General features: G+C 29.4%; 1 protein-coding gene across 1 annotated transcript in view; it reads left to right on the top strand.

Annotated features, from left to right (window-relative positions):
* Positions 1-14,999, top strand: part of LOC142318914 (limbic system-associated membrane protein-like) — a 1,021,193-nt gene that overhangs the window by 304,369 nt on the left and 701,825 nt on the right. The window lies entirely within an intron of this gene.

The raw sequence follows: 14,999 nt of genomic DNA, 5'->3' as shown, positions 1-14,999 counted from the left end.
TGAATTACAAAACTTACGTTGTGTTATAAACAAAAAAAAAACTTTTTAGTAAGCGGGGGTTGATAAAGGAAGAATAAAACTGTAAAATATAAGCTAAAGGAATATTACTTGGAAAAAAACAGCAGGTATTAAGCCCTCGGGGACACCTAATCTGAAGTAAAAGGAAGAAAAAACTGGAATAGACCTAAGGTCAGGCTTTCATATTATACGTGCACTTGCATTATTTAACAGCTGTAACTTTAAATTTATTGTTTTGTATGATCATATAAATAGACATTTCAGTGCAAAAAAATGATTATATGATTCGTAACCTTTTATGGTAAAATTTTATTAATAAAAAAAAAGTATATTCGTAGTGTTTTACATTGTGATCTGATTTATTTAACTGTAATCATGGAAAATTTGTATCTTTCATCCATTTTACTACTAGTTTAAGAAGGTTAAAAAATATTTTATATTAAAAAGGATATTACTATGTAGTGTAATTTTATTACACAATATATTAAAGTTGTAGACTTGTATATTTTTTGTTATTAATACTGGGCTAAACAGACCCATCTACAATAAAAAAATTATAAAACCAACGAACTGAAGTAAATTTACTGTAATTTGTGTTACTGAATAAATGGTTTTTACGGTTTCAACTTCTTAATTATAATGAAAAAATCTGAGCTTTTAACATCTCAGAAACGTTTAATAGTAAGTTAATGATAAGATTTTATTGATGAAATTATAAAATTTTACCATCTTAATAAAAAATCAACTGTGTGTATTATTGTATCCATGCGTGAGTCTATAGTAGCTTGGGAAGCCTGTAATGCAATTTTGTTAAGATTTCTAAGTTCCTATATTCAACTAAAGACCTCATTGAAAGTAGAACACTGTTTTGTTTATATTAATATTACGTAGAATTTAATTCATTACAAATGCTTTAAAACTTACGAACAAGAAATGATATGAAATTTTTTAAGTCGTCAAACATATCGTGCACATTTGTGGCTTTACCCAAAAACTTTTCGATGAAAATCTTTATTAATATCTCACAGAGGTTGGTGGAATAATATCTTATTAGTATTTAATAATTAAAACAAGAAAAAATTACTATTATGTAACTTTTACGGAACATCATGATAAATTATTAAAAAAAAAGGTTATAGCGTGTGGTAATTCAAAATTTCTACATTTATTGTGAAAAAAATAAAATTCAATTTTTTTTTATGTTTCTAGGAGAAAGTTAAACATTTAATATTAACATAATTTTGACCAGAATGTTTTCTTACAAAAATTATTTCTACTTCTACATGTATAATCGTATATATTTCGGAAATTCTAGACACACATATTCAGTCGTTAACTCAGCAATTATTGTTCGTAGCCTAGCTAATGATAATTTTACGCCCAGGAGTACGAAAATATTATATTGTTATACAAAAATATTTTAATAAAAAATAAAATTAATTTAGACGCCAAATGACTTCTTTGTACGCCTTTTAAACTAAATACACATTATTTTAAAATGAAAAGTACATAAAATTTTATTTCATTAATAAATTATGATATTTTTTTTCATTTTTTTTATTGAATTATTATTTATTGTAAATTTTTTTTACAATCGGAGATTAATAATTAATAATAAATCAATACATTTAAATTAAAAAAAAATATTAAAAAAGGAGATAAAGTCGAATTCGAACCGATGTGCTTTCCCTTTGCAAGATACAAATATTTCAGTAATTAAAATGTTATTTGGCTATAAATCTTGAACAAACTAAAATAAGTACCACTTATGATATATCTTGAAAAGCTCTCATTGAGGGCGTATTACAGCAGTTAAGAAAAAGTCCCAAAATCCAAAAAATTTGGATTTTGGCGTTTTTAAACACTTTAAAAATTAATTTAGGACAACAGTCCTAAATCCAAAATTTCAGCATCCTACAGCTAATCGTTTTTGAGTTATGGGAGATGAATACGCTCATACGTAAGTATGTACGTTCAGGGATGGTCAAAGTGGAGGATATTTTAGTTAAAATCTGAAAACCAAAATTTTTCGCCATCACAATACTTCCTTTACTTTACAATGAAGTAAAAACTTGACAACTACGAGTTGTTTCTGATTCATGGCTTACACAGACATACAAACACAACTTAGCTTAAATTTTATTTAAATATATTTTTCGTTTATTCAATTAAATGATTCTAATTAAAGCGCGTGCGCATATTTTATTTAACTCGCGCAGGTTTGGCACCTCTAGCAGCGACAGTCGGCACTAACTAAACTAACGTAATTTCACAACTTACGTGGAACAAATTTCGCTTATACGGTCATACTGGTGTAGCCGCGAGACACCTCTGTACCATACGACAACCGAGATGATTCGGTACACGTACCGAGTAAACCCAGGATCGAACTCGAGACCCAGCCAGATCAATTTACTTTTTTACACTTTAAATATTAATCATTTATTTAATTCTAGCGCTCACCTGTGATGGCGGACTACTACAACAATATTTTGGAGTGGTGCGATTTTTTTAAAAAAGGTTTTTCCATATATTGTTTTTCTTTAAAGTTAACAAATGTGCCTAAGGAAAATATGATCTAATTAGGCGAAATTTCGCGATACTGACCTTTTAAGTTGAAAATTTAATGGCATCAATGCCTCATATAGAAGTAATCTGACAAAGTTTGGTGAAAATCGGTCCAGTAGTTTTGGAGATATAACGTGATTTAGACCAACACCGAACACACGTACATACGAATATTAACAACCGGAAAATTTCAATCCAGTTTTTCTAGCTCTGCTACAGCGCTATCTAGAGGGGAAAGTAATAAAAAAAATTGCAAAATTTTCTTTATATTCACTGAAGTTTATTATATCCATATATTATTGATCAGTTCAAAGCAAATTAAACGTACATTTATTGAAAAATATGATTTTAAATTTTAATTAAAAAATAAATTTTCTTTTTTTTTCTTTTTTCAATACAATACTTTAATAATATGAAAAAAGCAATCCATTTGAAAGAATTTAACATTTTATTAAATTTGAGAAAACAATACTCATGATCGCATAAAGAAAGTAATAAAGATAATTAAATTCGTTTGTCATATTTTTCAATAAATTTGCATTTAATCTGCATCGAACCGATCAGTAGTATATGGATATTAAAAACTTCAGTGAATATAAAGAAAAATTTGCAATTTTTTTTTATGTATTTACTTTTTTAATGGCTTATATTAAAAAAAAATATTCGATTCGGGCTGTGTCTTTACACAGCCCAAATCGAATGCATTTACTACATGTTTTGCAGTATCACCAATTTTTAGTAACCTACGTATCATGGTGTCTCGGGCCTTAAGAATATTTGTGGAATTACCTTAAAAATATTTTTAATATCTCAAAATGGAACTGGGTTTTCATTGTTTCTGCTATCCCAATCAGTAAAACATCTGATAATATTTTTAAAAATCTGACAACAAAGTTGTAATATTTTCGTGACATTGGTTATTTATTCTTATGTAGTGGGAAAATAATTATACTAGTAGATAAAGAAAGTTACTTAAGTTTCCTTTTTGAGAAAGGGTAATTTATAATGACATTATATTGTAAAATGATCATTATATGTTTAAATAAATAAAAAACAGTTTTAAAAAAGACAAAAACAAAGTTGTAGGACTTTCCCATCACGCAGCTTTTTTTTGATGCACGGTTTACACAAACATATCCAAAAAACTTAATTTAAAATATTTATTATTTTATATACATATTTTTTTGTTTATTTAACTCGATAATTCTAACTAAAGCTCCCGCGCGTACCGTATTTCATTCGGGCGGGTGTACTGGTACTGGCAGCCAGTTTAAATATTAGGCATTTATTTAATTCTACTGCTCACCTGCGACGTTACAACATAGCAGATAATAGGATTTGAATAGTTGGGATACCAGTGTCCTTTGTTGGTTGGGTTTCATTTAACTACACATCTCAGGAACGGTCAACCTTTTTTTTAACCTCCTCCTTTTTTTTTAACTATTTGTAGCGTGTGTGAAAATTCCACGCCTGACCGAGATTCAAACGCGGGACCTCCGGATGAAATGCCAAGACGCTATCACTCACGCCACGGAGGCCGGCATAGGAATGGGTCGACCTGGGACTGTACAAGACTATGCTACATTTACATTCATACATATCATCTTCCGAAGTAATACCTTATAGTGGTTGCGGAGGCTAAACAGAAAAAAACAGACAACTACACCAGCTGTACTACTAGCGCTCCTTGTGGTGAGAGAGAGTACTAACAACGCACTATACCCACTTAGCCAATAGTTTATTTAGAGCATTTATGGTGGAGTGGGAGTGTGATTTTACAAAAATTAAACACTTTTTTTGCAATATTATTTGTTAACTGTTAACAAACGTGCCTAAGAAAAATAAGACTTTAATAAGGCGAAATCTTGAGATACTGAGAGTAACGTTGTTCTACTGCTTCACCCCCTTGATCTTTTAAACTTCAAATTTAATGACATCAATGCCCCATATATAGAAGTAATCTGACCAAGTTTGGTCAAAGTCGTTTGAGTAGTTCTGGAGATATAATATGTGAAACACCGAACACACACACATATACATGCGGACATTTCCATCCGATTTTTGTGGGTTTTTTTGATTCCTTAGGTGTCAGAACGTAAAGATCTGGCGTAAACCGCATATGCCCAAATTGGACCGATTATAATGCTTTTCCTTCTAAAGCATTACTTTAACGCTGGGTGGGAAAGTAAAATTAAAAAAGTCACAATTTTTTATTTTTGTCTCCTCCTCCATTTCCAAATCACTTTGAAAAAAAGTTTTTTTTTATTTTTCTACGTTTATTATGTTAAGTGAAATAAAATTAAAAAAAGAACCCACTAAATATATACTTCCAAAAACTTAGTTTTCTTTTGGATGGAGGGTGACTTACAATGATATTTGATTATAATATTATTACTAAATATTTAATATTATTAATATTAAAAGAAAATCATACAGGTAAAAATTACGTTAATATCTAAAGTTTTATTTTGTCCTAGAACATAAAAATAGTGAATTTTATTTTCGTTTCACAGCGATAAATGTAGAAATTCTGAATTACTGCATTTTAACAGCTTCATTGTTCATTTACGTTTTAAGTTTACAAATAACTTAACATGTAATAGAAAACCAAAAAGAATGTAGTTAAACTATTTTACTGTTAATACCCAGAATTTCAATTTTTTTTAATGAATTTTCATCCAGACTATTTATTTTTAATTATAAAGTTTTTTTTTTCAATACATATAGTGTTTAACGCATAAATAAAAACAATCATGTTTTAAAATAATACTTTCAACTTGTTATTTCGATTTATATGAACTTTTTACGTCCTGTTTTTAAATTGTTTTATTTATTTAATTTTACTTTAATTTTATTTTTTTTTAAACCGCGACTGTGATAAATATTTATTGTAGTTTAAAAAAAAATTATTTTTAAACGGATTTTTTCGTTTAAATAACAATAATAGTAATTTCAAAGTAATAAGAGATAAACCAGGCAAAAATTAAAAAAAGGAAAAGTTTATTTAATAGTAGAAATAAAAGTATCAAATATTATAAAATTTTAAAAAACCGTAATTTAATCAATTTATAAATTAATTACTTCGTATCTACGTAATTAGAATATACTGATAAAGTTTGTTTATAAAAAAAAAAAAAAAAAAAACATAATTAAGCCCTACATTTAAAAGGGACTTAAACACTGATAAAGTAACATTTTTAAAGTTTGTTTATTAAAAAGAAAAAAATATGTATATGATTGTAGAATAAATATTATTTTATAAAAGAAGTTGCAAAAGAAAAAAATTTAGTTACTCAGTCACCTTTGAATTCTGTAATTTTCTTACATAATTTCCTCTCCGTTTTTGTAGGTAAATTTCATTAAAAGCGATTCAAACAAAGAAACTGCCGCTGCACTGTTAAATGTAGCGCTCAGAGATAAACTTCCAAACAAACCCTCTGTACCGATTCAACTGATAAAACCACACAGGTATCATGTTAGAGTAAATGTTGAAAACATGGAAATTAACACACACTGATATAATCGTGTGATAATAAATAATCTTCTTAAACTGTAAAAATTTGTCGAAATTGTAAACGAACTATTTAAAAATAATATAATTGTAAACAGTTATTTTTATTTTTTTTTTTTTTAAACTAACAGGTATATTTGATAGTAAAATAGAATAAAATATTTTCGTGTTCGCGGTTCCCAAGATATTGAGAGACTTACAAAAAAAAAGATTTCTTATAAATATAGTTTATTGCCTTAATATATATAAAGAAAATAAATAATAACAACAATGATAATAACAATACCATCCCATCAAGTAACAACATCAACATTAAACACAATGAGAAGCTGAGAAACATACAGATCTTGCTTTTAAAATTAAAGAAATGTGGAATCAAAAAGAAGTTTATATAATCCCAATAACTATATCTGGAGAGGGAATAATACCATCTACTTTGCACAACAGTCTTGAAAAACTGAAGATCCAGTGGAAGACCCACGCGCTAATGCAAATGAGTGTGATAATTGACTCCTGCCATGTTGCTCGGAAGGCCTTTTGTCAACTACAGCAAACCTAATCTCATTGGTATAAATTACTCCGAGTTTAGGGAATGTCACCGGCAAAAGAAGAAGCTGTGAAGGTGTGGGATAATAATAATAATAATAATACGCATACATAACATACAAATTAGTAATTCAAATAAAAAGACAAGATTTATTTAATGACAGTTAAATTAATAAATACCAGAATACAGGCTAATGAAGTAAAAACGTTATATGATCGCTAGAACCTGATATTGCATTAACAAAATAACACTAGAAAAGTCTAAATGCAATTCAATTATCTACAAACATTATTAATTTTAGTGTTTACAATAGAACTACCCTACACTTTATGAATGAATAGAATACTGTCACTTTCACTACTCTTTACCAACCACTCGCCGAACAACTTTCTGCATTCACACACTGATCATGCTGGAATACTTACGATGTACTTTTCACTCATTGTTACCACAGGCTTGCTGACATCCCCGTCACCGCAACCGCGTTGAATTCCGGCTTGCAATTCTACGTTTGTTATCACTACTACGCCGAACAAGGCCTCGCTAAACTACTCAATCTCCCCGCTGATCCCTGGCAATATTTGTATACTCTGGCTTACAGAACCGGTACCCGCCTCAACCTTTTAACTATTGAAGCGTAATAATTTTCATCGTCCGCGTCCATACGTTTATCTATAAACTCTTACCGGCGAAGTTCGACGAACTTCTTAATAACGCCTAAATTCTTATAAGCAGTTGACCACATGAGGTAAACCTTCGGTTGGTCCAGCTGAATACACCATTTATCTTTTCATGTTGTGTTTGGAGAATAGAAATTTTAAATAATATCTGATATTTTACTTTCTTATTTTATATTTCACAGTGCAATTCTTAACTAACCAAAGAAATTTCATTTCTGCAACCCAAATTTTGTTAATATCTCTCTTAGATGGCCGCACATTTTGTTTCCATACCGTGCCATCGGTACTTCCATAGATTTGTAGAATATCATGTAGTACCATTTTTTGTTTTGTTTCAGGGTCTTTTGAACTGGCTTAAACATATCATGCTGCATAAAAACTCCAAAATCCAAACAAATTTGGATTTTTTGAAAACTTTTGGTTCAGTCGATTGCATTCAAAAGGGGAGTTGCACAACTAGATCACATTACCATTTTGGTAATGTGATCCTACGCCTAAAAATTACAACATCCTACGCCTAATCGTTTTTGAATTATGCGTGATACATACACATGTACGTACGTACAGACGTCACGCCGAAACTAGTCAAAATAGATTCAGGGATGGTGAAAATGGTGAAAATTTCAACGAAATTCACAACATTTCCTTTACTTCGTACAAGGAAGTAAAAAAATGACACTTTTCATCGGTTTGATAGTTTTCAATTGAACATATTTACTAACTGAACGCATATATAGTACGCTAAAGTATTTTAAACTATTCATTTCCCAACTGATTTATGGATTTAGATTTATTGTAAAAATATTATTTTCTCACTTGCTTATAATTTCAAATGTGTTAATTAGTTTACAACAGTAAAATTCTGAATAAGAAGGTATTAATAAAAAAAATTTAAGGATAAATAATAATGAAAAACATAGTTTGCAATTATGCTCTTTATTTAGATTTTTTTTAAATGATTTCAACGAGTTGTGACTGCTCTGTTAGTGAGAAAACACTTTTGATATTTTTCGTTCTTGTTCATTTAGTAAGTTAAACTAAATTTACGTATAAGCTTTGAATAGGTTTCATTACAAACAGTATATGAACCTATTCATAAACCTCAAGTCAAGATCAACAAAACAAATAATAAACCATAAATAAATCCAGCAAAATTATACCTAAAAGGAAACAACAACCAAACCCAAAATACGGACTCCGAAACTTTTTGTTGTCTGTGTATTTTAAACACACGCAACTCACACATACCATACATACTAAGACACACACACACATATATATATGTACAGTGAAACCTCTACAAAACGGAAACCTGCTCAAAACGTACGGTTTTTCAAGTCCCGATATATTTTCATAAAAATTAAACTCTTCAAGACGGAAAACTCCGCAATACGGAAACGGAAAGGAAATATAGAATTTACTTTTAATTTTACGTATTAATTGTCCCATAAGACGAAAAGAAAATTAAAAAAAAGACTGTACATTCCCACGATTTGCAAATTATAAATCCAGTAGAGATTATTATTAGAATAATACAGTACTGTAACTGTTGTTTATCTAACAATCAACTTTCAGGTGAGGCTAAAGATGTAAACACAAGAAATAGTAATCAACTAGAAAGATAAAATAAAAGAAATAATCGGAGGTTTCGAACCAAAAAAATATCGGTAATTACGATGAAACCGATTTATTTTTCAGAAATTAAAAGTGTATTGGAGGCAACCAATCCAAAGAAAGACTGTTCGGTGTGCGGTTTTGCGGATGGCACGTTGCTTAAACCATTGGTGATAGGTAAATCTCGGAAGCCTCGCTGTTTCAAAAATATTGTTGATACCACTGGAATGGTACGACAAGTCTTAGATGACGTCTAACATAATGGACAAATGACTATTTAATTTTTAAATGGAAAAATTGTTAGTGAAAGTAGAAATATTCTACTATTTTTAGACAATGCGTCGTGTCACCCTCATGGAAATTATTCTAACGTAAAACTTGCGTTCTTTCCTCCAAACACAACTAGTGTACCTCAACCGATGGATCAAAGGGTTATTAAATCATAAAAATTCATTATCGGAAACATATTCTGCAGTCGCTAGTCGCCAATATCGATTCATGTTCATCTGTTCAAGAACTGACGCATAACTATTCCAGATGCATTAATCTGGCTCTTTTCATCGTACAAACAAATTACAAATAACTGTGTTAAAAAATGCGTTTAAAGAAGCCGGTTTCTTCACTGAAACGGACAATGATTACGTTCCCGATACATGTACTTTGCGCAGTATGACGATATTGCGTGAAGTTGAATTTCTGTTGCATAGAAAGTGGTCAAACATCGGTTAATGCTGAAGGCTATGTGAGTATTGATAATGATTTGGTAACCGAAGAAGGATTTCAGACTGTAGATGAAATTATTTTTTCTGAAACTAGTAAGATTAACCAAAGTTCAGAAGAAGAAGAAGGACACACAGAGGAAACAGAAAACAAAATTAACAGTTTCAGAGAAGCATTGGGTACGGTCGTACAGCTGAAAGAATTTGTGATTCGTAAAAACAGCGATGATTTGCGACAGAATATGTTAACCGCTAGAATATATTTTGAAAACGAAAGTTCTATGAGTAAATTATTGAAACAGAAAGCTGTACTTGATTATTTTATAAAACGATTTTATTTTATTTTTAGGCTAAGTATATTTCTACTAATTAAATGTAAAAAAATTAAATGAAAAATTACTAACTTGTAAAAATATAAAACACCCTCTTTCAGTAAATGAATAATTTTTGAAAATTAGTGGTTAACTTTCTCCATATGCAGTATAATTTCCGGATTATTCCAAATGTCTATCCTTGTCTAACTTCATTATTCATTTGTATTATTTATTCATAACACAGGATCTCACAATAAATTAGCTCGCTTTTTAAAGACTCTGCAAGACGGAAACGTCTTCAAAACGGAATTCTTACTCGGTCCCATGAGATTCCGTTTTGGAGAGGTTTTAGTGTATATATGTCTTGTATAATGTCTTGTTTTTATTTAACTTTATTGGCAAATTATCATTTTACTTTACAAAGAAACTGAGTAAAAATTACAATACGTTACTTTTCTTAACATACAATTTTTATTAAAACACAATTTTGTCTGGAGTGCAAAGAAATATTTTTTCCCAAAGAATAAACAATTTATTTCCAATCATAAAATTATTAATAATATTCCATTTAACTGAAGCTTTGTAGCTCGTGAGTTTCAAAAACGTATTATAATTATGATGAAGCTGGAATTTTTTCTTTATGTCAAGAACTTCAGAAATATTGTCCTCTTTATTTTTCTTCCAATATATAACTGGTTAAATTTAAAGCGTGGTGAGCAATAAACTGGATACAATTAAAACTGTTCTAGATCTTTGGCTCTTAAATAATAAACGTTTAGAATTTTGTAATACCTTCAAATTTATGTATTAATTTCTAAAATAAATTGATTTCCTTTTATTAGTTTATGTTCTGTTTTCAAATGATCTATGATTACTTATATTTCCGGTAAATTGGAGATTGTAAATTAAACACTACGGTAAAAAAATAAATCTCTTATATAAAAGAATGTCCTGACTGATTCAGTGACTCATTATCAACGTACAACCAAAACTATTACAGGTAGATTCTTGAAATTTTTAGGGTACCTTCGTATCTTTAAGTAGGCGGGCACTAAAAAAGGATTTTGCAACATTTTGATTTTAAGGGGTTCAAATCGAACTAAATTTCGTGGTAATAGCGCTATCTGTTGGACGTAAAGGCAACATACGCTATACTAAATAATTTACGATTCCATTGCAATGTTTTCGATATGTGTGTCCGCTACAGACTAAAAAAACTACTGGATCGATTTATGCGCGGGGAAGAAGGGATAAAGGAAAAAATCGGAAAAGGGAAATAGGGAAAAATCGAAAAAGGTAAAAGTGAATAAGGGGAAATGGAAAAAAGGAAAAGGGGAAAACGGGGAAAAAGAAATGGGAAGGGAAAAGAGAAAAAAGAAAAGAGGAAAGAGAAAGAGGGAAAGAGAAATTGGGACAATGAAGGGGAAAGGGAATTAAGGGAAAGAGAAACGGGAGAAGGAAAGGGAAACGGGAGAAGGAAAGGGAAACGGGAAGGGAAAGCGAAGCGAGCCATGACCCTCTGATCGTGACAGGAACCATATAGCACGGGCGAAGCCGCGATGGGGATGCTAGATTTGGGATTGTAATAATTTTTTTGTTTATCTTTATTGGACTTTTATATTGAACTATTTTAATTCATTCATAAAATGGATTGGTCTAACAAATATTGTTCAATTTTCTTACCTTCCTTTTTTTGTTTTCCTTTATTGAGGTTTTGGGCAACAATTCATTGTTTATCGTATATTCCTTCAGTTTTTCATAAAACTTTTTATTTACCGTTTTATCAGGATTTAATGAAAATCTAAATATAATATTGTTGATTAAATATTTTTTATTTATAAAAAAATTAGTTTGCTGTTAAAAAAGTATTGCGAGTGAAGCTAGATCTATATTGTGTGCGAAGTCGCAACGGGTACAGTAGTTATCTATAAAACGATGATTCGTAATTGATAATCAAAGCTTAATATATTTTTTTCTATTCCCAAGTGAATTCTAGAGTGGACATACTGTTTAAAAATTACTGTTTATAATACTATCAAAATCATTTCCAATTGATTTTAAACAATTCCAGACCTTTCATTTTTTAAATTTTCTATCTGAAGAATGTGTCCAATTTTAACTAATTCTATTACACATCGGAGTTAGATTATCCAGTTAAAATCAATATTATAACGAGTAGAAAAGCTTCCAGAAAGAAGAAAGAGAATGAAGAAGAAAGAGAAAGAAAGAAAATGAAGAAAGAAGAAACTAGAAGGAACGAAAAAGGAATCCTTTCTAGAAAAGTGGAAGGTGTGGACAATAGAAATTATTACGCTTGAACAATCAAAAGGACGAGTCGCGTACTGGTTCTGCAAGTCAGGAGATATAAATACTTGCCGGGGACCAGCGGAGAACATTAGTTTCAAGCTCGAGTTCAGTTTGCAATAAAAGCGATCACAATGTGAGAGCATTCGGAGAAAATATTTGGTAACAAAAGAGTGTACCAAGATTATTCCATTTTGGACAGTGGTTGAAAACAAGAATTTGTTCGGCGAGTTGTCTTTGAACAGGAGTGACAATATTCTATTCATTTATAAAGTGCAGGGTAGTTCTTTTATAAACATTAAAGGAGAATAATATTTGCAGAAAGAGAATTGTATAAGCTCTAATGTTTTCTATCTTTATCTTTTGTTAACTCAATATTATTTTCTATTTGTCATTATAAAGTCTATAGTACATCATAATTGTATTTCAGTATTTGTAATATAAATGTTATTAAATTAATTTTGTATTTAATTTAATTTGCTATTTTGTGTAAACTATTTAAGAATAATAAACTGTATTTGTAAGAAATTTTTACGAGTGCTATCTTTCAATATCCTTGTCAAACCGCCAACACGCGACAATCTCTCCCAGAGCCACTTATAAATATTAAAATTTCAAAACACAACTTTGGGTGCTTTACATAAATTATTTGCTTTAAAGATGATCTGCTTAACAAAATAACCAGCTGTATTACGAGAAAAATGAAATAATTTCTTTAAAAAGACAGGTTAGTACGCGTTATATTTGCTTGCCATACCTAAAGGCCCAGATTTCCGCATTATACGATATTAACACACTGTACTATTGATTTAAATAAATTGAAGCCACATTTTTCAACCACTTGATTTAAACTTTTGTGAAATTTAACAAGTTGGTACTTGAAATTGCAGCCTTCTTTATAAATTTCGGATTATCCTGTAAATTTCTCAAACGAATTAAATAATATTACTCCCGCATAGTGTTCTTTCTGTGTTTTAATTTCTTCTCCTCTGTGAATGAAAACTTACAAATTTAAAAAAAATTAGTTGATCGATGAAATGGAAAAACTGTTATTTTTTAAATTAACATCTAAGCTATGCCCGTCATAGACTTCTGGAAAACAGTAAATTTCGGTTGATCATCTGATGAAGAATCAGCAGCCAATCTGGCAAAATTGTCATCACATCATATTATTACTCTTATTACTTAATTATTTGTTATTTTCACTTCTCATCTACCAGCTGTCATGGAAGAATTAATAAAGGCCTAAGTTCTACAAAAAAAATTAAAGAATTAGAAAAAAACACGCTGCTGAAATGGGACTAAAAATCGCGTTTGAGAAAACGAACATTTTTACTAATGATAAAAACTGCCCGAATTACTTTAGTATAAATAATATTAAAAAAAAAAATAGAAAAAGAGGAAAATTTATAATATCTCGAAGAATGGATCAGTTGGAAATCTTTAGATACAAAAGCGTTAACAGTTAAAGCTAATAAAATGGAATTTGCTTTCCAGCTAACGAAAAACACAAAGTTATCATGGAACTTAAAGTTTTGATATTATAAAACTGTAATAAAGCCAGAAGCACACTAAACGGCAGAAACCCTAAAACTCTGCAGCAAAGTTCTACTAGAAAATCTTGAAAAAAAAAAAATTATAAAAATGATTTTAAATCCTAAATTTCAAAATAAACAGGTGAAAATAATTCCAAATAACTAAATTTATACTAAAATTGAAAAACTGTCAAACACGATAAGGAAAAGACGAATTGCATTTTATTCCCATTTATTTAGATTGAATAACAGTAGATTGACTAAACAAATATTTGATTTCTTCCAAAATAAAAATAAAAACTAAAGGCAAATGGTTCAAACAAGTCCAAGAAAACCTAAAAGATTACCTAAACGTAATTGAAAGAATTATAAGACAAAGAGAAATTTTAAAGAAAATATTAAAAGATGAAAATAAAAAATTCCAAGAAGCGCCAAAACCCAAGAACAACAGAGATGAACTTTCTGAAAAATGAAGGAAAGATATTAGAAAGATTGAAGAGGTTTTTCTGGTAGATAGAGAAACAGAAACCTTACTCATTTCTTCCTGTCTTTCTTCTTTCATATACGTTATCATATCTTCAATGTAGATGTTGAACAGTGTCAATGAGAGGCAGTATATTTTCCTAACGTCTCGTTCTAGACTTACCCAGTTAAACATACAGGTACTTTCATTGCTACAGTAAAATTAACTTAAAATAATGAAATTTATGATTTAATTATTTCAAATAATTTTAAAGTTATTTAAAATAAATAATATGAAATACTGAAACTTTTTAGTCGATGATAATTCACAGAAAACCAGATTATTTTTGCTTTAATTTTTCAGTAATGGGACTTGACAGATGAAGTATTAAATAGAAGACGAGAAATATTCCAGTAGACAGCAAATAAGCTTCATTGAAGTTTAACACAGCATCATTTTAAAATTAAATCTTTCTTTACTTATTCTGAACGAAACTTTTTATACTTAATGTCCTTTCTATCGAGTGAAATATATATTTTAATTATACGTATATTTCTTCTACACAACTAGTCTCTTTTTATTTTTAAGGATTAATGAAAAATTTAAAATCATACAATACCGTTTTTATTTCTATTTTTCTTTATACTTTAAAAGATTAATTTTATTCACTGTAAAATTTACACTTAAAAGTCACTTTCAAAGGTAAATAAATTCTATCCACCAAAA

Source organism: Lycorma delicatula, chromosome 2, assembly GCF_047948215.1.
Source record: "Lycorma delicatula isolate Av1 chromosome 2, ASM4794821v1, whole genome shotgun sequence".
NCBI classification, from domain to species: domain Eukaryota; kingdom Metazoa; phylum Arthropoda; class Insecta; order Hemiptera; family Fulgoridae; genus Lycorma; species Lycorma delicatula.
Note: the sequence above shows the minus strand (reverse complement) of the source record. Positions and strands in the feature narration are given on the sequence as shown.